General features: G+C 41.8%; 1 protein-coding gene across 8 annotated transcripts in view; it reads left to right on the top strand.

The window, feature by feature from the left end:
* The window catches only part of KALRN (kalirin RhoGEF kinase), an 805,383-nt gene that overhangs the window by 144,866 nt on the left and 637,823 nt on the right, over window positions 1–22,694 (top strand). The window lies entirely within an intron of this gene.

The following is a 22,694-nucleotide window of genomic DNA, read 5'->3' as shown; positions in this document are numbered from 1 at the left end:
GTGTGAAATGAGTTTCGTTGTCACAGGGATTCGCAAACAACTACTACTACCAAAATGAGCACTAGGTAATCCTGTTACAGATACTTCACTTTGCTGCTGAGACTATCCTCCTGCTCATAGAGGTGGTCCCTATGTATTATGGTTGACACAAATTAATAGGGAAGCATGAGGAAAATTACCCTGCTGTTTTTCTATGCTGTACTCAACCTGTGACTTCATTCTCCCGGACTGTCCATCCAGCACCTTTCAATAGGATTAAATTAACTTACAAATTTTAGCCTTAAAAAGAAGATGTGACTGATTTGTTGGGTGTGATCTAGTATTAAGGTACTGGATGGGGATTCAGGAGACCTGAACTCTAATTCTGGTTCTGCCCCGATCTTCTGTGTGACACTGGACAAGTCCCATCACTTCTTTGTACTACTTTCCCCTCTCACCCTTTATCTGTCTTATCTATTTGGAGTATAAGTTCTTTGGGGCAGGGATTTTGTCTTACTATGTGTTTATGCCGCATCTATCACAATGCTGCCCTGATTTCATTAGGCGCCTCTATGCGCTACGATAATACAAATAATAATTGTGCAATATTCCTCTAATTGCTTCTACCAGCTGCATTAAACATTTTAAGTTCTATCATAACCTTCCTACAAATAGAGAGGATTGAATAGCTATGAATAAAAGAAGGTCCATAACCAGAAGATTCACCTGAAATTATCCATGGAAAGCTAAAGTTCTGATTTTAAGCTGAAAATTGATAACTCAGCAGAAGTGACCTGGACACAGGACAAATGCAACCTTCTTCAGGGAATCATCAATCAGAAGGGAGTTACTTTTTTTGCTTATACTGGTTATCCTTTTTAAAAATGAAGGATAATGGCAGGGCTCTTCATTTCATTCTGATGTGGATAGCTCTAAAGGAAAGATACTTAAGTTAAAAAAGTTAACCTCCTCCCAGCATTAGTTACAGACTGATATCATATTTAATAGCTGTTTCTATTTAATCATAAATTTCCAAAGAGACAATCTAGGAAGTAAAAAAACCAAAACCAACTGTGTGGTTCTCCACATTCATGAAATTCCAACATTTCTCCTTCCCCCATCTTCTGTATTTCTCAGTGCAAGCTGGCGTATAGTCAAGCAATTTAATTAACTACATTGGGACTGTATTAGTGCAGGAACACAATAAGACAGCTCTTTTCAAATGTCATGCCTCCTATGTTTCTCAAGAGTTCCAAGTTTAATCTAGTCGTTTACAGTTTCAACCTGGATGTCAAAAACATCTGTTAACCTATGTGTAAGCATGAACGAGAATGAGCGGGGGGATTTATGTACATTAGGCAAACTGATTTAAAGGGGGTAATAATTATTGTGAGACAGGAAGAATGGCTGATCTCTGCCTAACATGGAGAGAAATGTCCACATGGCAGTGGTAGACCTTACTTAGCAAGGATGGCATGGGTGCTATAGTGTGTGCATTCGTCACAAAAGAAATATTAAGAGATCAATCGTGAAAGGTGCTGAGTAGTGCTAGGGGTGCAAAGCACATTCATCTCCTTTTGTTCTTTGGGGGACGTAAAGGTGTTAAGCATTTTCAGGGGTTGTTCAGTACCATGCAGATTCAGACTCTAAGGTCCCAATTCATCATTCAGTCCTATTAATCAAAGCACTTAAGCACATGCTTAATTTTAAGCATGTACTTAAGTCCCATATGACTAATTAAAGTGAAGAATGTGCTTAATTGCTTTCCTTAGTAGGACCCTAAAAACATAACATATAAATACAGTCATATAAAATGCCATGTGTTTGGGGAAACATTTATGTCAGTCTAATATTTTATTTATTATGTGCCTGGTGGGAGAGAGCAACTTCTTTTTTTAATTTTGCTGTAACTTCCTGTATGGATAGAGTTGAAAAGATAATTCTATCATCATTTAGAAGCCACGCTACCTATTACATTTAATTACTTCCCCCTGTGGTTTTTAAATCAATGGTGATTTCAGAATGAGGGTGGCATATAGTAAATGTTGTTGTTTTCCTCTGCCGCTTGCAGAGTAAATATGTGGCTACTAAGCAAAGGCTGTTAATGATTGTGTATCTTCATTTACAACCCACCTTCAGAGAGTGCACTGCAAAGGCCCAATCATCCCAGTTGGTGCCCAGTATCCATTTGACAATAAAAGTACCATTTATGTCCAACCATCCCAGAAAGAATGTAGGTTCCACCAGAAAAGATGGTATGTTCTGATCACAGCTGAGCAAAGTGTGTGTGGTGGGAGTTAAGGGCATAGTGCAGTGCACTGGATTTGCTCATGTTTTACATGAGCTGTAGTATATGTGAGTGTGGCTCACCCAAAAAGGAAGTGAGGTCAAGGTCAAATTGGTTGCTCATTCTGGACCAGTTCAGCAAAGCACTTAACCATGTGTTTAATTTTAAGTTTGAAGTCAGTGGGACTTAAGTGATTCTGTGATGGTCACTATCTTGGTTAACATGCAAGTTAGACTGGAACCTCCGCCTAGAGTTCTGCATTTAGAGAACTTCAAGTGCATGTCAGCAAGTCTTGATGGAGGGGCGTAACAAGTAGAGTCCCTACAAGCTCATTGCTTGGACCAGTCCTACTTAACATCTATATTAGTACTTGGAAAAGAGAAGTAGGTCTAATTGTCAGATGATAGGTATGACTTGGCAGTATGTCCATCACTTGGAGTGGACATGCTAAAGAAATTTATAATTGGAATCACAAACTGTCACTCTAGCTATCATGCAGATGAAAGGAAACTAACACAAAAACCCTTCATGTTATCTAACAAATATTAGAAAGCCACACACAGAGACTCATTAGTATACAGAGCCTGATTCTCCATTCGCAGGCACCAGTGTCAAGTCATTGGTTACAATGGTATAAAAGATGTGTAAGTGAGAGGAAGATCAGACCCAAAGTGTAAAGGATCTACCTCCAAACCTTAAAAGTCAGTATGTGTGGTGTTCAGGCCTTTTCTCACCCGTGTTGTGCTTAGATATTGCAGTTCACAAGGTGCATGCAAGAGGACTCACTGTTTTGAGTTCCCCTTAAAGAGGCTATCAGATTTAACATCTACTTGAGTTGCCCGGGGGTTGTGGGTCTAAGCCAGAGCTGTAGTGTTATTCTACCATCAATTGTTGCATATGTGTTCCTTCCTTCCTTTCTTTTAAAAAATAAAGACCAATGTGCTAAATTCTCTGCTGGTGTAAACTGGTGCAGCACCATTAAAGTTAATAGAAATGAACCAATGTATACCAGCACAGAATTTGGCCCATCATCTCCATGGAGACCATAGAAGTGTTTAGGCAGTTGTTAAAATGCATACTGTTTATACAAGGAGACTTTTACCTGTTTTGAATTACATCAGCCAGGTCTGGTAATGGTAAGATGCATCCAGAAATGTTTAAAGGAAATGAGCAAGGGATTTGAGGAATCTTTAAAAACTTTTCTATAGCTCTTTCAGGAGAGATTCCTGAGGACTGCGAAGTGACAGACAAAACACCTATTATTTTTAAAGGGGTCAAGAGACATATCAGGAAACTCTAGGCCAGTGTGTTTAACATCTGCAGTTAGGATGAGAAACACTTGTAAGCTATTTTAAGGGATGTGGTGGGAAAACACCTGGAGAAATGCAGTTTCACTAAGGACAGCTAGCATAGATTCAGGAAGGGGAGGTCATGCTTAGCTAATTTGATGGAGTCCTTTACTAGGTTACTGCTGTGATATTGAAAGATGTGCTGTAAGTGGTTCTCTTTCTCTCTCTCTCGCACACACACAATATCTTTGGTTAAGGATCTATGTCAGAAACAAATAACCAGGGTAAACAGTAATGGAAGAGAGGTTAAGAGTGTGCAGGGTGGAAACTGGCTTGACACCAGGAGACAAAAGATAGTCATAGATAGAAACTACTTGAGTTGGAAAGGGGTTGTGAGTAGGACTGTGTGGAACCCAGTGGATTCTCTTTGCATAGCTTCCACAAGCCGAAACAAACAGATTTGCTTAGGACTTGCGGTTCGGGGTTCACATAAACTCAAGAACTCTGAAATGAATTGAGAAAAAACTCTGGACAACTTACTCACATTGAAATAGGAGAATTTTACCACCTTTTCTTCCTACCCACTCATCCTCCACTACCTACCACAATAACACGTGTGGAGGGTAAGGAGCCCCGGTAGGTCAATCTGTGTTCTACCCTGGTCCCTCGGCCTACTGGAGATATTAGTCAGTGGCTCCTTCATGGAGCCATGAGCATGAGTGTATACCTGGAGTGGTTCACGCCCCTCCCCAATACTTGCCCCTTCTGAGCATGAGATAGACCCTGATATACATCTGCTTCAAGTGTGCCCGATTGCAGCCCTTCCTCTGGCTCCTCCCAAACTGTCTCCTCAGGTTCTGGCTGCACTTTTCCACACCTCCTGATATTTGCACAACCCGTGAAGTCATGAGAACTTCTTGTCAACCTCCTTCTTGTGCTGTCCAAGGTGGCCATCCATCATACCAGGAGGAGGATGCTGGATAGGGAGGTGCTCTGTGACTGCGGGGCCTATTTCCTTTAGGTCATTTATCCAGTCAGAGTTCCTCTGGCTACCTAAACACCTTGAAGGATCAGTGGATGTGGTCCGGAGTTCTCTGTGGGGTGCCCTCTCTGATTTTTGACCCTGTGACCCTTACTCCCATCCTTTTTCTATCATTTGTTGTCTCCTGAAATTACTTGATAACTGGGTCCAGTGGCTCCCCCCCTTAGGCTGTGGGGAGGGGCTACCCATCCCCATATCCTCAATGGGTACCTACTACAGGAACTCAGGACCTATCCCCCATCTAATATCTGCTATGGGGGGAAAGTGGATCTCAACCCCATTTCCCCTTTGGACATCTTTTCAGGGCAACCTGCTATTCTCTTTCTTTTCTGGGGAAAGTGAGATGGACTGTAGTTCCCTACACCCTCTGGATAGATCTTTAGGGAAGCAGGATGATTTCTCATTACAACTGATCTAGTGATAGGTCTGATGATGAAAGTGCTCTATTCAGTTATAGAATGAGTAAAACATTGGCAGCTGCAGTTCAGACTTCTTTTCCCCCACTAATGTGGTATAAAGAGCTAAAGTTATTGGCAAAAGACGTTACAAGTCCTTTAGGGGACTGTATTATCTTCATACCCTGATCTCTACGGGGAGGGACAATACATGGCTTGCTCATTTCTCTCCTGGTTTTCTCCCTCCTGACTCCCTCCTCCTGCACAAAAACCAAGGTCCAGGAAAAGGGGGAGACGCAGTGGTGAGCTGGAGCCAGTTCCCACCGGTTCGCGGGAACAGATTGTTAAATTTTGAAGCCCTTTTTGAACTGGTTGTCCCGCGAGGGACAACTGGTTCGAAAAGGGCTTTTAAATTTAACAAAAGCCCCAGCAGCTCCCTGCCCTTCTTCCAGCCCACCTCACTCCACCTCTGCCACCTCCCCTGAATGCTCCTGAGGCTCTCCTCCTCATCCCTGGCTTCCCGCGAATCAGCTGTTCGCATGGGAAGCCTGGGAGGGCTGAGAAGGAAGCAGCGGCTTCCCACAGGTGAGCTGGGGCAGGGGTGTGAGAAGGGCTCCAAGCGCCGCACAGCTCCGGCCTGGCTCCCGACCCCATCCCCGGGCGGCACAGCTCTGGCCCGGCCCTGCCCCCGTCCCCATCTCCAGGCAGCATGGTAAGGTGGCAGGGAGCATAGAGGGGGTATTGGGGGGTGGATTAGTGTCGGGGCAGTCAGAGGGCAGAGAACAGGGGGATTGAATGGGGACAAGGGTCCTGGGGGCGGGCAGTCAGGAAGGAGCAGCGGTTGGATGGGGCGGCAGGGGCCAGGCAGGGGCCGGGGAAGGGGGGTGGATGAGGCAGGAGTCCCGGGGGGGCATGCTCCCCTCATGGGGTGATGAAGAGAGAGGAACCGGTTGTTAATATTTTGGCAGCTCATCACTGGGGAGTCGTTGCCACTAAAATATCCTAGTGACTCCCCCTTTTCATGCTTAAGGGATGTGATCCGGCATGTAAAAGTTGAAACATACAGAACATGGGGGCACAGTCAGGGTCATAGTTTGGTATGTTGGATGTGAGGGGGGGGTGTATAGAATTAATGGATAATTGCTTATCTCCATCCAGAATTTCCATTACTGGTCATGAAAGCTATTAGTGTTTTGGAGGGGGTGCTGTATGAAGCAATAAGGCTGCTATCGCTTCTAAGTTGAGAGGAAAAGTTAAGGGAATTACTCTCTTTCGGGGAGAAAGAGACAAGTGAGGGAGTCTGAAGTAACCTTTACAGAAATGTCCAAAATTATTTACACAAAGTCAATGACAGATTTAAGAACACGGGGACGTAATCTAATAATTAAGAAGACAGAACTAAATCAGGAAAAAATCAGTCCAAACTGCATCACACAAAGATAATAAATACATGGGATTAGTTAGTGCTGAAGATGAATAAAGCAAAGATGATATGAATCAAAGAGACACCTTGATCTTTCTTTTTCTTTGGAAAGAGGGGATTATGGGATTTAGTGAAAAAAGCAGGATGGAGTGAGGTGGGGTTTAGATCTACCAAAAGTGGTCAAGTGGATTTTCCTGTTCGTAAAATATGTTGTTCTTTGAATATAATATGCTAACAGGGAAAGTTCTGGTGCATCCACAGCATTGTCAGATAGGAGAGGGATTTCCTCAGGATCCCGAGGCAATAGTTGTTACCTATAGAGCCCACTGGTTTTGTTACAAGCACTCAGGGGGGATTGCTCAGATCATTAGTTATGTTTTGTGCAAAATCCTTGGACAGTGCTAATTACCACATCAGGAATGTACTAAGCAGCTTGCCAAGAGGTAGTGCTAGTACTGTTTCCTTTCAGAGGAACTAAACACTCTCCAAGCCAGCAAATACATCAGAGATGCAAGGAAAGTCTTGTGGTTCAGGCACTGCCATGCAACTTAGGTGATCTGAATTCAATTCCTGGCTCTGTAACAGACCTCTGTGTGACCTTGGGCAAGGCCCTCCTCTGTGCCTCAGTTTCCCCATTTATAAAATGGGGGGATAATAATACTTCATTTCTTCCACCTTTCATCTTGCCTATTTATTCTGTAAGTTCTTCAGGACAGGGACTGTCTGTTACTATGTGAATATATAGCACCTAGCACAGTAGGGCTGTGATCTCACTTAGGGCCCTAGGTGCTACTGTGATAGAAGTATATGTAATCATTCTTATTGAATATCAGTATTTATTTATCTGTGTTACGACATAGGAGAGGGGAATTCCTTTTAGTGTTTTAGCTTTGGAACACAATGTCAGCCCTTAACACAAAATAAGAACAGAATAAGAATTAGGGTAGCTAGTATATTCTCCTACTGCAGTGGTCCCCAACCTTTTTGTAGCCAGTAGCACATTCGTGTTTTCAGAAGAGTGTAGCGGGCACCAACAATTACTCACATACAGAGTCGGCTCTAGGCACCAGTGGAGCAAGCATGTGCCTGGGGCAGCACATGCTACAGGCGGCATTCCATCCATTCTGCAGAGTCAGAGCATTTTTTTTTTATGCCAATTCTGGGCAGTGCAAATAGAAGCTGGAGAAAACCCGGCAGACAGAGAACACTGGTGCTCCCAGCCCCAGAGTACTCTGTCCCCAGCAGGCATGGGCCCCGGCTTTTCTCCCCTGCTGGGCACTAGGCAGGCCCCACGCCTGCTGGGGACAGAGAACACCAGCACCCACAGCCTGCAGCCCCGGAGTTCTCTGTCCCTGGCAGGAGCGAGGCCACAACTTCTCGAAGCCAGAGAGAAGCTGTGGCCTCACGCCTGCCAGGGACAGAGAACACCGACTCCCGCAGTCTGCAGCCCAGGAATTTTCTGTCCCTAGCAGACGTGGGGCTGTGGCTTCTCTCCCCTGCTGGGCACTAAGTGGGCGCACATAAATGCCCCGGCGGGCACTTTAGTGCTGGCGGGCACTGCGTTGGGGACCACTGTCCTACTGTATCTATGGTTCACTTCAAGCCCCATTTGAAACCCTGTGTATCCTGGAGGCTCAATGCCCCAATTTCAGTTGTGTGCAGGAAGTGTCTTTATATCATGTCTTTATGGTAGTAATTGTTTCATGTGTTGCAAATAAATGAAATCATCAAAATGCGCAAGCAGCATCTGACATTAATTGTGTGAAATAAAATTCTGTAGAGAATTACACATGAGAGAATCTCGCTGCTGGAAGCTCCTAATCTTTAAGATTGATGCTTGTGCGGCTCAACAGGCTTGAAGTTAATTACATGTTGGATCGTTATTGTGAGTAGCCTGCATGTCAGCTGAGGCCATTCTCAACGAAGTGCAGTTCTAACATAGGATATCCAGTATCCCATGTGGGTTTCCAGGACTTAAACTGGAACTTGGGAGAAAACGTTACATTTGTTGGGTTTTCTTAATGCTCTATTTCCTCATCAAATCAATACTGTTCCCTAAAATTGCCAGTTTTTTACAGAAATTAGATGTTCCGAGTATAGACTAGACAGCAAAAAAAAAAAAAAAAAGAAAAAAAAAGGCAAAAAAAAGGCAGTATTTCCATTCCTCTTTTGGAAGCAAAAGCCCTGTTTATTAGAGCTTAATTAACATAATATATTGTAGTTATTATGCTCAGGATGATTCCAGACCTTGTCCTTGGAGGGGGTAAATTGAATCCTGATAATTGGCATTTAAGCAAAACTGGAAGGCAACACTTAATAATGGGTGGTATAATGCAGAGCCCCATCACCCTGCCTACCCCTCATCTGTGGATTCAGTTTGGTCTGGTATTTAAGGACCCCTAAACTCCCATTTTCATTCTATTCTTTTTTCCCTCTACAGTTTAACCCCCGCCCCCAATAAACCTTTAAGCTGAAATAATCATAAGTTCTAGTATGGCTAGCTGTCAGTATGCACCTTAGGGAGGAGAAAGATTTTATAGTACTCAGCTTACAGCCCATGATGGACATTTATGGACTTTATCAGACATTTCTTCCCAGGCCCCCTGCTCATATTTTCTTTTAAGACAAGGATAATCATTTTTCAGTCCACTACAATATCCCAGACCTTTGAAAATGATCTTCTGATACTAAGAATAGAGAAGAACATATATTCCACTTAAAGCTTTATGTAAAATCCTCTTTGCCCTTTAGAGCATGGTGGGGGAAAAAACCTCAATCCATCATTACATTAATGCCTCATAAAGAGAAATTCAGTAGATAGAGTGAGTTCCAGAATATCTGTCAATAAATAAAAATCAATGTTGTTTTTAGGTTTCTAATGAGGTTCTTTGAAATGTTAACAGAGCTGAGGTGACATATGTGTTTAAGGAGTTCATTTTGAGTGTGTGTGTGTGTGTGTGTGTTCTTGCATGATCACAATAACGTTTGTTTTAAACCCAATTATTGCAGTGGATATGGAAGATTTTTGTACACTGAAAGTGAAGCGCATTTTATAAATTTACCCTAGTGCCTAGCAGAGAACAGCCCAGGTTCCAAATGCACATCACTTATGTGGTGTACAGTATTTAGAATCTGGTTTAGCTCACTGCACTAAAAACATATTACACTCATTAGAGTGCACTACAACTGGGGTAGGAAATTATTATGCTGTCTGCACACTGCACAGCAGCCTTTTATACAGTATGCTAGTCAGTACAGGGTGGCAAAATACAAAAAAAGTATAAAAGTAATTCTTTTTTAGACACATCTGCTTTAAAATGTATTATAGACTGGAAAAGTATAGCTGGGAAATTTGGAACTGAAGAAATTTGCAGAGTATGAAGGTTCAGTTGTAAGACATGAAAAATTGCAAGGATTAAGGAAATAGCATCATGGTTAAAGAATCCATAGTACTTGAGACTCTTGGTTATTTTTCACGGAAATTATTGTATAACCTCCTTGTTATTTATTAGGTTATCTCGCATCTACTGTTAAAGAGGTGATTAGAAGTATTTATCTTTACTGGACAATAACATATGCACATACAAAAGTATTATATGCCTTTACCAGCAGTACAGTAAGTTAAATTATTGAAGAATCTCTGTTCTCTCTTACACAACTAAGTCAAATTGTGATAGGATAACGGCTGCTTTCAAGTCACATGTTGGGGAGATTTTTTTTTTCTTTCCAGGATTCATATTTTATTACATGCGATGGATTCATTTAAGGTCACAGATATTGTATAATAAATCTATTACAGCAGAGAATTATATGAAATTACTGAGATGCTGTGAACTTTCCCCCATTTTTCTGGAAATAATGTGCAGGATCTATATAGAATGGTTTATAGAGAAGTTTCTGCATTTGAGTAGTGTTTGAAGTGAGCTCTGCGTATGCGGACGGGTAGAGAAGAAGAATGGTCTTTTAGGTAAGCCACAGAATTGAGAGGCCACCTGTGTTCTCTTTCTGGCTCTATCTCACATAGGTTGAATCTGAGTCTCCCACTGCCATGCACTATGTGTAGTTCATTTTCATTTAGGTCTTAGTTCATCCCAGTACTTGTTTTAAGTCATTCTCTATTCACCAAAATTCTTGAGCACATATTTAAATGCCATTAAAGTCAACTTAAGCACTTGCTTAATTGATTTGCAGAAAAGGGGAGGTCTGCTGAATCAGGGCCATCAGTGCAAAGCGACTAGAGAATTGTTATTTGGTAGCTTTTCGCCCTCTGTGTGAGCTCCCATGTGTAACCTTGGCTAAGTTATTTCAGTTCTCTGTGCCTTGCTTTCATCATCTGTACAATGGGAATATTAATACTAAGAGTATCTCAAAGGGATGTGGTGAGATGTAGTTAATGTTTAAGTGGTTTGAAATCCTCTAAAGGAGGTCCTGTAGAAAGCCAAAATATATCCATTGATCTATAGTTATTAATGGATTTGGGGATCCGTTAAGATGAAAGTTGTTACACAAATGTAAGATTTATAATTATTTTTATAGCATTATTCATGCAAAAGTATCACAGACCTCTTCCCATCTGATTAGAGTCTGTTCTGTTTAATTTCAGATATGTTTAAACACCATTATTGAATGAATTTAAATTATAAAATTCATGTTTTATATCTTTGGTAAAACTTCATTATTATTTTTGTGTAACTTAATAAAGATAATGTGCAAGAATTTATTATGAAGAAACCTGCAGAATTTGTATAATGAAATGGGTCTTGACTGTTGGTAGATCAGTGATTAAAATAACAAAGAAATGTAGAAAGAAACAGAAATAAATTGGGTCCCGCTTTTAATTATCAGTCTCTCCTGAAACATGCCACGTAGGCCCACGGATGCTGCTGGTGCGATCCATTTCAATTTAAAACTCTCTGAAATATTTCCTCTGTATAAACCCAATTTACATGATATTTGCTTATAAATTAAAGGGAAGGTTGTGTGTTTTGCAGCTTTGCTGCTGCACCTGTGGCTAATACCGTGGAAAGACTAATGGAAGCAGGATTGGTGTTGTGGATAAGGTACATGGATTCAGGCATCTAGGACTCCATTCTTAATTCTGCCATGGGCTTTCTGTGTAACCTTGAACAAATGAAGTATCCTTTACGTGACTCTGTTTCCCCATCTCTAGAGAGGGTATAATAATGTTCCATTCCTAATAGAACTGGTGTGATATACAATAACAAATGTTAATAAAACACTTTAAGAGCATAAATAGTGTCAGTTTAGTCTTGTACACTGCCCTGCCCCTGCATCTTCCGCTAAGCTGCAGAGATCACTCTGGGTATGTGAAGACCAGAGGTGGAAATATCAGTCTCCATACTTACCCAGTCGCTGGCATCTCTCCTGAGCCAACAGTCAAGGCCAGAGGTGCTGGAAAGAAGGGTGCTGCTCTACCCCCTGGCTTGAAGTGGTTTCCATCATATACAGGGTTTACAGTTTGATTCAATAGTTCTCAGCATCCCCACTATACAAATTGTTCCAGCGCCCTTGGGCAATGCTATCAATTAGTGCCAGTAGTGTGGTGATTGTGGTAGGTAGACACTTCTCTATTGGGAACTGAACAAGAAGATTGAAATTTTGAAGAGGTGGAAGATATAAAAACAAACTAAACAAACTTAGTCTTAATTGAAAATTTGAGGGCTGCATGGCAGAATCTCTGTAAAACATTTTGTGTGGATACCAAATTCTAGTGCCATTTGAATCCTTCAGAGGGGCCAGTCCTGTGTGGTTCATGTTCCGCCTCTGAGAAGAACCATTAGCAACCAGCTTTCCTTTGATGAGCAACAACATAAAAATGAGTGATATACTTTTTTGGTTCAAGGAAGAGCTTTAAAATGTGATGGATGGCTGCCAGCACTGGAGCAGTACACTTCATTTACTTAGCTTTTGATGTGAAAGGAAGATGAAGGCATTGCCTTGGAAACAGTTTGTGCAGTGAGAAGGTAGGGGAAAGTGAAAGGGAGAGAATGGAAAACCAGAGAACAGTCCAGCTTTAAAAAAAGGCAAAGCCACTGCACAAAACAGCCTGGGCTCTGTAGAAATGTCACAATAGGAAATCGATTGTGAATTACACCATGTGATGCAGGCAACATTTTCCATCCTTCATTATAATGAGCAAGCACAGCCTTACATGATGATGACACTTAAGAGACTGTCCTTGGCTTAATTTACCCCCAGGCACAAGTATTCTATGGTATTTAACTCATGCATGACTAGTGCTCTGAAATATGCATGCTGGCTGCAATGGTGGGTGGAGACTTGTAGAACTCCATGCCAATAAGGGCCCATCTTTCTTCCACTCTTATGCCTCATTGATCTCTTACAGTAAGTGAAAAAGGACACTAATCAAGGCCATTGCTTCAATTCCACCTCCTTTTCATTGTAAAGCAGCAATGATGGGCTTTGTCATAAAAGGAAGAAGCCTCTTTGCTCTGCATTGGTATCTTTAGATGCCTTGAAACAAACAGTGTCTATGCAAGAAGCCAGCATGAACAAACTGAAAAAAATATGATGATGAATAATTCTTTCTATGGAGTCTGAAAGAGAGGCATTTTTTTTTGGAAGTTTGAGTGAATTCAGTGAAGTGCTGGTGAAAGATATTGACTTGATGGATATGGAGATTGAAGTCCTCACTATAGCCAGAGGACAGAGTGAACATGGGCAAGTTTCTCCACATCACCTCTCCTTTGTTCCTCAACTCTGACCTAGAAAGAACACCTGTGGTGTGTACTCGTGTCCACTATGAACTAGACTGAGACAAACAGCTGATTTCAAGGAGGCTACCAATCAGATGTTGGTAACAACTTTCAAAAGCTGCTGATGTGGGCTGCATTTGAAACAGCAAACAAAGGCTGAAGTGCTCTGTCTTTCACTATCTGTGCAATGGCTTAAGTAAGTAATTAATTAGTATAACCGAAATCTCCTACCCGTGGTCATTGGTCATTATTGTGGCTGTCTGAAATATTCATGTAGAAGGTGAACAACCGCCAACAAATGGTCAAGCGAGGGGTGGCAGGTCATCTCCCTGTTGAAAACACAGTCCTGTCCTCCCCTCGAGCATTTCCACTTCTCCCCTTTAGCATTGGGACTTTGGGGTCTGGGACCTTGTACGGTAAAGGTAATTTCCAGTTGGGCTCTCACCTGAGGTGAATGTTCTTGTTGTAACATCCTCTTGCAGTGGTTAAGGGAGCCCAAGCCCAATCTCTCCACCAGGCTCCAGTCCAGGATCCGATATTGGGCAGCTACACTCTGTACCTTGCGACAAAGGGTCCTGTGGCACCTTATAAACTAACAGAAGACTAAGTCTGTACCTTGGGGTTCTACACAGCTGTCCCTGGACCACTTCATACCTAAGTCTCCTTTAGTTTCACAGAGTAAATCAAAGAATCTTCAGTTTAATCTCTGACCTGCACATTCAGTCACCTGGTAGATTTGCGCAAGTCACCATTGTCAGGTCTCTTGCAATGAGCTCCTGGGCAGCACTTCCTCCCAACAGAGCAACCATCTGCTCCCTTCCACTGACTTCCTGTCTCAGAGCTTCTCTGCCTCCCTTTTTAAACCCTGCCTCCAGCTTGTGCAGGCTTTGCAGGCGTGACTGGGTGGGGCTGCAGGGGCCCAGAGCTGTTCCTTAACACCTTGCTTTCCAGTATGGGGTTTGCATACCCCCATTGCAATTCACAATTAAACTGACATATGAAGGTTTCACAATTTGTTTTGACTTGTTTTGATTTTGTTCCAGTTTTGCAAAAATAAAAATATAAAAAAATTAAATTTCACAAGTTTTTTGCTCAAAAATTGGACCTTTTTTAAAAATGAAAATGAACTCCCTTTCAGGTTGACAGGGTACCTTTTTCAACAGTACTTAAGTACCAAGTTGAATGTCAATGGGATTTATAAGCCTAAGCGCATGAATTGCTTTTGAAATTTTCACCTGACATCACTCACATTTTGAAATTTCAATCTGATGAAGAGCACTTTTTTTACTGAAACGTGTTACATTACAAAATTGCACATATTTTGATGAAAAACCATCATTTCACGAAAAGGGAAAATTTGTAGACTACAAAATGTACTGGAATGAAATAGTGAATTAAAAAACCTTCCAATTATGTCAGTTTTCATACATGCTACTGCTTACAGGATAGCTGCGCTGAACTTAGTGAGCCAAATTCAAGCAGGATCTCTCACATCGAATCTGAATTTCACAATCTCCTCCTTCATCCAGATGAGACAATAAGCATCTCCTATGCCTGGAACTGAATTGGAGCTACCCAGCATGGAAGTGAACTGCTTCCTGAATGGGATACAGTAACCCTTTAACACATACATCCATGGCAGCCCCAGCTATCGGTCAAAATACCAGGAGGAAATAGAACATAACTTCTAGATATCTGAGACCTTGAATTTTCCTTTCAAATGAAAGTAGTAAAGTTTTAAGATAATAAGAATAAAAATCTAAAGCCTTTAGACAGTTAAGGATTCTAATTAAATCCTCTAAGTCAAGCAGTCCTTTCTCACATGATTTGATATGTTTGCTGCTTAAACTGGTGAGTGCTGAGGCACTGTATTATTTGTTTTAGTTCCCAAAGCACAGCTGTTATGAACCCCAAAGTGATAATAGCAGACTTAGAAGTGCTTGGCTCTAACAGATTGATCGGTTGCACTGGACTATATACTATCCTCCGCCTGAGTCACTGTTTGCATAGCACTTACAGATATACACACATCACCACTTGAAAATGCAGGTCGATGGTGTCCCTACAGTTCCTCCTGAACAGAAACCTTAGCACATATAAATTCCGACTAGTTATTCCAGTTTAACCTCTTCCAGTCTCACTCTCCTCCCACTCCAGCTGCCCTCCCACCCAAAACACAGTAAGGGTTGCATTTTGTAGTGTAGGACCATTATGATGAGGGGATGGGTGGGGATGGATGGGATCTCTCATTCACATACCAGAAAGGCATGCAGTTTACTTTAGACATCAACCACAGTTGCACAGCTTAGATCAAGCTCCTGATTTCCTCAGATCTGGGGGGTATTTGGTTTGGTCCATCTCTAAACCTAACTCTGTGTGGCAAGAAGGGAAGTTGAACATCAGATGTACTACTAGTCAATTGTGTAATGCTATATGTGGGGGTACAAAGTGGAGGATGGAAGTTAATTCCTATCCAGAGCATAAGATTAATGATGGTCCTGTGGTAAAGGCCATTGGACTGAGTCTCAGTAGATCTGGGTTCAAACCAATTCCCAGCTCTGCAACAGACCTACTATGAAATCTTTAGCTAAATCATGTTGTTTGTCTGTGCCTCTGTTTCACGATCTTTAAAAAGGGAATTTTTCCTAACTCACAGGGGTGTTGGGAAGACAAGTTTATTCACATTTGTGAAGCACTCAGCCATACAATAAAGGGGTATATAAATAGAAGTATAAACCCATAATCATGAGATTTGATTAGTCTTGCATTGCCTTTTTGAAGGAAGATAATAGGAAAACACATTTACAACTGTTAGTTGCACCAAAGAGTCAAATTAATTACTGGTTGGTCTGAGTCCTCCTCTTATTGAACTCAGTGGGAAAACTCCCATTAACTTCTGTAGAGGCAGGGTCAAGTCCATGTGTGTGTGCAGTTCTTTGAAAAGTATAAGTGCTATTTAGTATTATTATTAGAGTCTTCTCTTAAATGCACATTGTAGTCAGTGGGAGCCCTGTGTGTGGATCTGAAGCATAATTTGGCCCTATTTAATATAAGTTTGTTTGTAAAAACAAATGACAACTATAAGGCCAAATTCTGGTGTAAGTTTGAACACACCAATCCACGGTGACTTAAAACTGGGATTACTTGGGCCTCACAGCAGGTCAATGATTGTCCTCAAGAGGTTGTCTCTGGCACAGCAATAGTCTCTGCTCTGACTCCAGTGAAGCCACCAACAGCCTCTAAAGCTCCCTGCTTGATCAAAACCCTGCAGGCTCTCAGCAGCAGCCTCTGGCTTCATATTAGCAGCCCCTGGTATGGACATTGCTCCACACCAGCAATCTCACTTCCTTTCCCAAAATGGAGTCCACCGCCTGCTCTTCCTGCAGGAGGAAATCTGTCCCTCTTTCCCCAAGGCATCATGGGAACACAGCTGCCAACTTTCACGTGGTAAACGAGCACCTTGACTTTCACAATAAGCCAAAAATCAAGCTAATCCCATTTCAAAATAAGGCCAAAACAAGCCAATCGCTAAGAACCCCAACACTTTATGTGACTAGATCTCCCTGTATGCAGTCTGGGACTATGGTGGGCCTGTTCTGCACCCCCGAGTCTCTCCTCTACTTACCCCTGCTTGTCCCCTCTTGCCCCTGCTTGCCTGGAGCCGATCAAAAATAAATAAAGAAGCAACAAGCTACAAGCCCAACAAGCTACAAGCCAAAAATTAGCCAACAAGCAACTCACAAGCCAATTAAGCCAAAAACAAGCCCAATGTCTGCGTTTTTTTGTGGGTTTGGCATGTCTGCATGAGAGTTGTTGTCTCCCAGGGTAGATTGCAGCACACAGGCTTTTCCCCTCGAATACTCCCAATAAAGGTCAGAGGCCCCTCTAGTAAAGGATGCCTACATATATATTTGATGTCTGTCTTTTGTATGTTGTATGCAGTGGCTCAGCTTAATGGGACTTGTATCCCTAACCCATTTAGGGTATGTCTACACAGCAGTTAAGAACCTGAGGCTGGCTCCGGTCAGCTGACTTGAGCTCACAAGGCTCTGGCTAAGGGGCTGTAAAATTGATATGTAGACATTCAGGGGAAGGGTTCCAGAGCCTGGGCTCCAGTTTGAGCCTGAATATCTACACAGCAATTTTTAGCTCTGCAGCCTGAGCCCTGCAAGCCTGAATCAGCTGACATGGGTGATCTGTGGCTGTGCCACAAGTCTTTTATTACAGTATAGACATACCCTTGAGTGCTTTTGAAAATCAGCCCCAATATGTATATGCAGCATGCACACTCCATGCAAATTTGAAGAAAATAGTCTCCAGATTGGCAGCCTTCGTCTTGTCTGGGGAAGATGTTGCCAGCCGGGGCAACATGGTCTTGCATGGTCTAAGACTGCTGAAGAGTCAGTCATTTTGTTCCTGCCTTGGTGGAAGCATACAAAGTGTCTTTGACACAGTGTGATAAAAATCCAGTTTTGCATGCTCTGGGGATGCTCCATCTTCACTTTAAAGAACAACAAAGAGAAATATTTATTGACAGTAGCAGCGAGAAAATGCATTACCATGCTACAGCTTACGGGAGAAAGCCCTTCGATCAGGATGTGGCTAAAAAATAAATATCAGAAACGGAATATATTACAGCAGGGGCCAGACTGTCTCCAGACATGTCTGAAAAACGAGGGGCTCCAGCAGAAAAGTCATCAATGGCTCTCAGAAAAACAACTGCTGAGAGCAGCCAATGCACATGCATTCCAAGGAAACTTGGGAACTGTGATTTGTGGGACTGATCCTCTATGCATCCCACTGGGAGATGGCTGTTAGACTTTCCTGAGTGTTAGCCTCACACATCCACACAGTGCACCCTCCTAGAGGAACTGTCAGTATATTCTTCTGCATGATTTGCTGAGTTTCCAAAAGGTTCCCCTTCCTGAACCAAACTTCCTGATCAGTGAAACTCTTAGCATCACATTTACCTATGTAAGTACAATTATAATTGAGAAAGATTTGACCCAGTGATCAGTTGGCAATGCTCCTTTTGCTCCCTTATTACAGTTGTAATCACGGGAGTCTATTTAAAGCCCTGAATCTTTGACATAATCATGGCCTCAATCCTCCAAATACACATGTAACTTCATATATATGAAAAGTCCTCCTGAGCTCATCTGTAAAAATGGGACTGCTGACATGCATACATGTTTGCAGGAATATTTAGCTCCATGCTAACAAAAATCATATCTCTTTCCTGAGACTGAGGACTTGATTCTCATTTTCATGAAGACTCCTTTACACTACACCAGAGTGTAAAAGGGTCTTCATGAAAAGGAGAGTTGGGCTGGCTGTGAGAACACAGTTCTTGATGGATAGGAAATTATAACAGTTTTATTTTTCAGTGTAATCATGGCCTAAGACTGTACTGTATTAATCCTGGGAAAGTGGCAGCCGTTCACTGGAACATGGACTTTCTTTTACCATCTCTCTGTACAGCACCTAGCACAATCTTTTCTGGGATCTTTGGACACTACTGTAATACAAATAATTATGAATGAAGCCATACATTTTTCACCCAGCCGTGTGTGAGATCACATTTACACAGACATTGTAGGTTTTAACACACACAAGTTGATCTGACATCAGATTTCAGTCCTGCTTTAAGAAATGAGTTTGAACAGGCTGGAGATGCCTTGGTACTGGTAACCAAATACTGCCAGAGCAAAAAGCACTTTGAACATTTGTCATGGACATTTTCAAACTTCACTACCTAAAGTTGGCCACCTGCAGGAGATTTTCAAAGCATGCAGCTCCCTCGTGTCTCTTTGAAAATCTCCCCCCACATTGTAGTTAGATACTTAAATATAAGTGGTCTGCTTTTCAGGGTGCTCAGCAACCTTCACTCCCAATGACTCCAGTGGGTTTTCTGAGGTGTTCACAACCTCTGAGGATGAAGCCACTTTTATTTAGGTGTCTAGCCATGTTTTAACTGCCTAGATTTAGGCATCCTATAGGGCCCAGTCCTGCACTCATTGAAGCCAATGGTAAAACTTCCATCGACTTCAATGGAAGAAGGAGAAAGCTCATAGGGTGTGCCCACACTGAGATTAAAAACCCGCAGTTGGCCTGTGTCAACTGACTCAGACTCGCAGGTCTCAGGCTAAGGGGCTGTTTAATTGTGGTGTAGACATTTGGGCTCGGGCTGGAGCCCAAGCTCTGGGACCTTCCCCCACACACACAGGGTCCCAAAGCCTGGGCTTCAGCCTGAGCCCAAAGTTCTACACTGCAATTAAACAGCCCATTAACCCTAGCTCTCCAAGCCTGAATCAGCTGACATGGGCCAGCTGTGGATGTTTAATTGCAATATAAACATCCCTGTAGTCACTAACCTGGTTCATCATTATGCCAGGTATTAATATCTTTTGATTGTGTTGTTGCTCACTATTTGCTTCCAGCAAAGGATATGCGTTTGTTTGTTCTCTACATCTCCTGACCATGCATTGCTGACATTGAGAAGGCTTGTGTTAGCCACAGTCCTGTGCAAGGAAGACGGTTATGGCAAATCAAGGGTTAAAATAGCTTCAAAGTTTTAGTGATAATTAGAAATAATAGTGATTTTAAAAACCACAGCTGAACTGATTCCAAAGGTCATAGAAAGAGCCCTAGAGCTATAATGCTTTTGTACAATGGGCATTTTAAACCTAGTAGGTTTCTTCCCCTCATTTCCCTCCCCTCCCATTTATTTTTTCTGGGGATGTCTTTGATATGCTGGACCCCACATCTGGAAGGGAATACTTATAGACAATGATATATACTCAAACATGGTATATTTTTAACGTAGTTTCTGTTTGCAATAGAAAAAGAGAGACTATGGTGAAAACAAGTGATCTTATAATATGTATTTCACCACAACACATATTGCAATCAGTGAAGCAGATATTGCAAATGGGCAGCTGATTTATTTCATGCTAGGCACTTGTGAGGCAACTATGGATTGAAGTGGAAGCATAAATAGGCTGATGCTATTAGATCGTCTTAATAAATATTAATGAGGATGTGCTTTCCCGCTAGTAAAGAGTGAATGATGAAGAGGCAGTATGCACTGACAGCTGTGCAGAAATTAAACTTTTCCTTTTATTGTGATCTTTGAAGTGTATTCAAAAAGAGTCTCCACTAGATGAAGTGAACTTACTTTTTTGCCAGTAAGGATTATACAAAGAAAAATCTATTGGCTAAAATTCACACTTAGTCTAAGTCCATTGCAATCATGGAGTTGCATCAGAAATGCACTTGGCCCACTGTGATTAATTTGAAAAATTTCCTAGTGATTTTTATGCCATGCTCCAACAGTCCATCTTTTGCAGCTTAGTTATTGATTTTCACCCCTGGCCTGTGAATCCAGCTAATTTTTTGTGTTCCAGGCTTTATCCAGGCTTGAAAGCATGTGGGTAATTCATTTTGTAAATGCCTTGAATGACAAAAGTCTATCATGATATCAGTTTTGCTGGTCACATGAAAGGGGATCCTCATTTGTGATTAATTTCTTTAGCTCCCTGCCCTACCAATTGAAAAAGCAATGGGTGGAAACTGTAAATCTGAATCTAGTTGCAAACCCTCCCAAAATTGCAGAGTGTTATAACCTGGCTCTGTTCCAGGCCTAACTACTTTAAAACTCAGTTGTTTTTCAAATTATTATTATTATTTAATTGGTATTTGTATTACTGTAGCACCTGGACCAGGACACGATAGTGCAAATTAGCTCTCCCCAGCTCGGAGTACATGATAAACTCTCAAAAAGCTGGTCTTAGTGTATGTCTCCATTCCCCAGAACGTGTAACTAGGGTAAACCCCTGTATGGACCCACTTATATCAGTTTAAAATGGTTCTATAGGTTTAGCTTGCATTTGTACATTACTGATAAAGCAAATGGCTACAAGCCAGATTTAAATTTGTTTAAAAGCATCCAGACAGGAGTTTGCTCTGGTTTAATTACAGTGGTTTAAAAATCACACTTTTCGTTCAGCCAGTGCAACTTTGTTTAGGCCAGGCCTTGGAGCAGTCTTTAGGGCTTCTCTATGATCCACAGGCTTTTATGCTGGCAGGAAGTCTTAAAGGTAGATGCAGGTGAGAATCTTAGAAATAGATACAAAGGATCACATCTTTCCCCCAGCTGTTTGCAGCCATGGTGATGGAGGGAAAGGGCAGGAGAGGTTGGAAGATTCCTACTCACCCCTTCCTGAAACTAACTGCAAACACAGAATACTCAAACAAAACTTCCCTAGCAGGACTGAGAGACAGAGTGTCCTTTCAGAACTCTTCTTGTCATAGAGATGGTGGTTTTGCCTATCCCTCCACAGGATGTGTGTCTGGAGGAGCAGGCAGACTCTGATGGTGCATGCATGGGTGGGAGATGGGCCTAGTTATGATACCTGTCACAAAACTCCCAAAGATATAGTCACTTCCTCTGAATTCAGTGGGAGGGGGATAATGTTAATATTGCTGTATTTTCATAAAGGCCTCAGATAGGACAGGCTGTACACTAGTTTCTGTGACAAAGATGGCATAGCCTAGTGGACTAGTTAAGGGTTCAAGCCAGGAAGTCCTGAGCTCTCACCCTGGCTTTTTGCTGTGTGGCCTTGGAAAAGTCATTTATTGAATTTGGGTGTCTGAATTTATTCATCTAAATTGATATGTAGTCACAAATAAAAATGGCCTGATTTTTACAAGCTGCTGTGCACCTACCTCTCCAGTTGACTTCACTGGAAGCTACAGGTGCTCAGGAAATCAGGCTGCTTATTCAGTTGCCCAAGCTAAAAGAAAGGTTCTTAACTTTTAAGGACCTGTTCCAGTGTCCATGAAGTCAACAGTATTCTTTATATTGACTTCATTGGGCATTAGATTGGGTCCTAAATACAATGTATTATTCACACCTTACCTCCCAATGGCTGATAGCACTTTGTTATTAGCAGTATCAATGAGGGGTGAATGAAGTAAGTGCTAATGCTAGATTGTATCCTTCCCTCTGTGAGCAGTTCCATTGAGACAAATGGATTATATATGAGTAAGGAGAGCAGAATCAAATTATGCACATGGCAATGCCAGGCAAAACAACATAAATATATGTATAGGGTCTAATATGCAGTGGTTAGTTGTTGAAAAATGCACTGGAGATGTTTTTCAGTAAAGTTTTATTTAACAGAAAATTTTAATTGTTCAGGCATTCCTTGGCCCTTACTGATCAACCTTGCTTGTTGCTGATGGCCTTCCCTGTGATATTTCCTAGTACAAAATTGACAAGAATTGGTTTTAAAGAGATATGAAGCATTCTTTCAAGAGACAGAACCTTTTTTATTCCCCAAAGACTTCTTTGGCATCTCTTAATATTCACTAGATAAATCTAGCTCATAACCTTAGTAGGTCTTCAGTGTCAAATATAAGTTTTAACTAAAAGCCACTTCTATGGTTAGCAAGGATAACAACCACTTCTAAGTACAGTTCTAACTGTGTAACTTGAAGGGGTACAGAAATTGTTTATACAGTGGAAGTCAGAGAAAATA

This window comes from Gopherus flavomarginatus, chromosome 10, assembly GCF_025201925.1.
Source record: "Gopherus flavomarginatus isolate rGopFla2 chromosome 10, rGopFla2.mat.asm, whole genome shotgun sequence".
NCBI lineage: Eukaryota > Metazoa > Chordata > Testudines > Testudinidae > Gopherus > Gopherus flavomarginatus.
The sequence above is the reverse complement of the archived record's forward strand: the minus strand, read 5'-3'. Positions and strand labels throughout refer to the sequence as shown.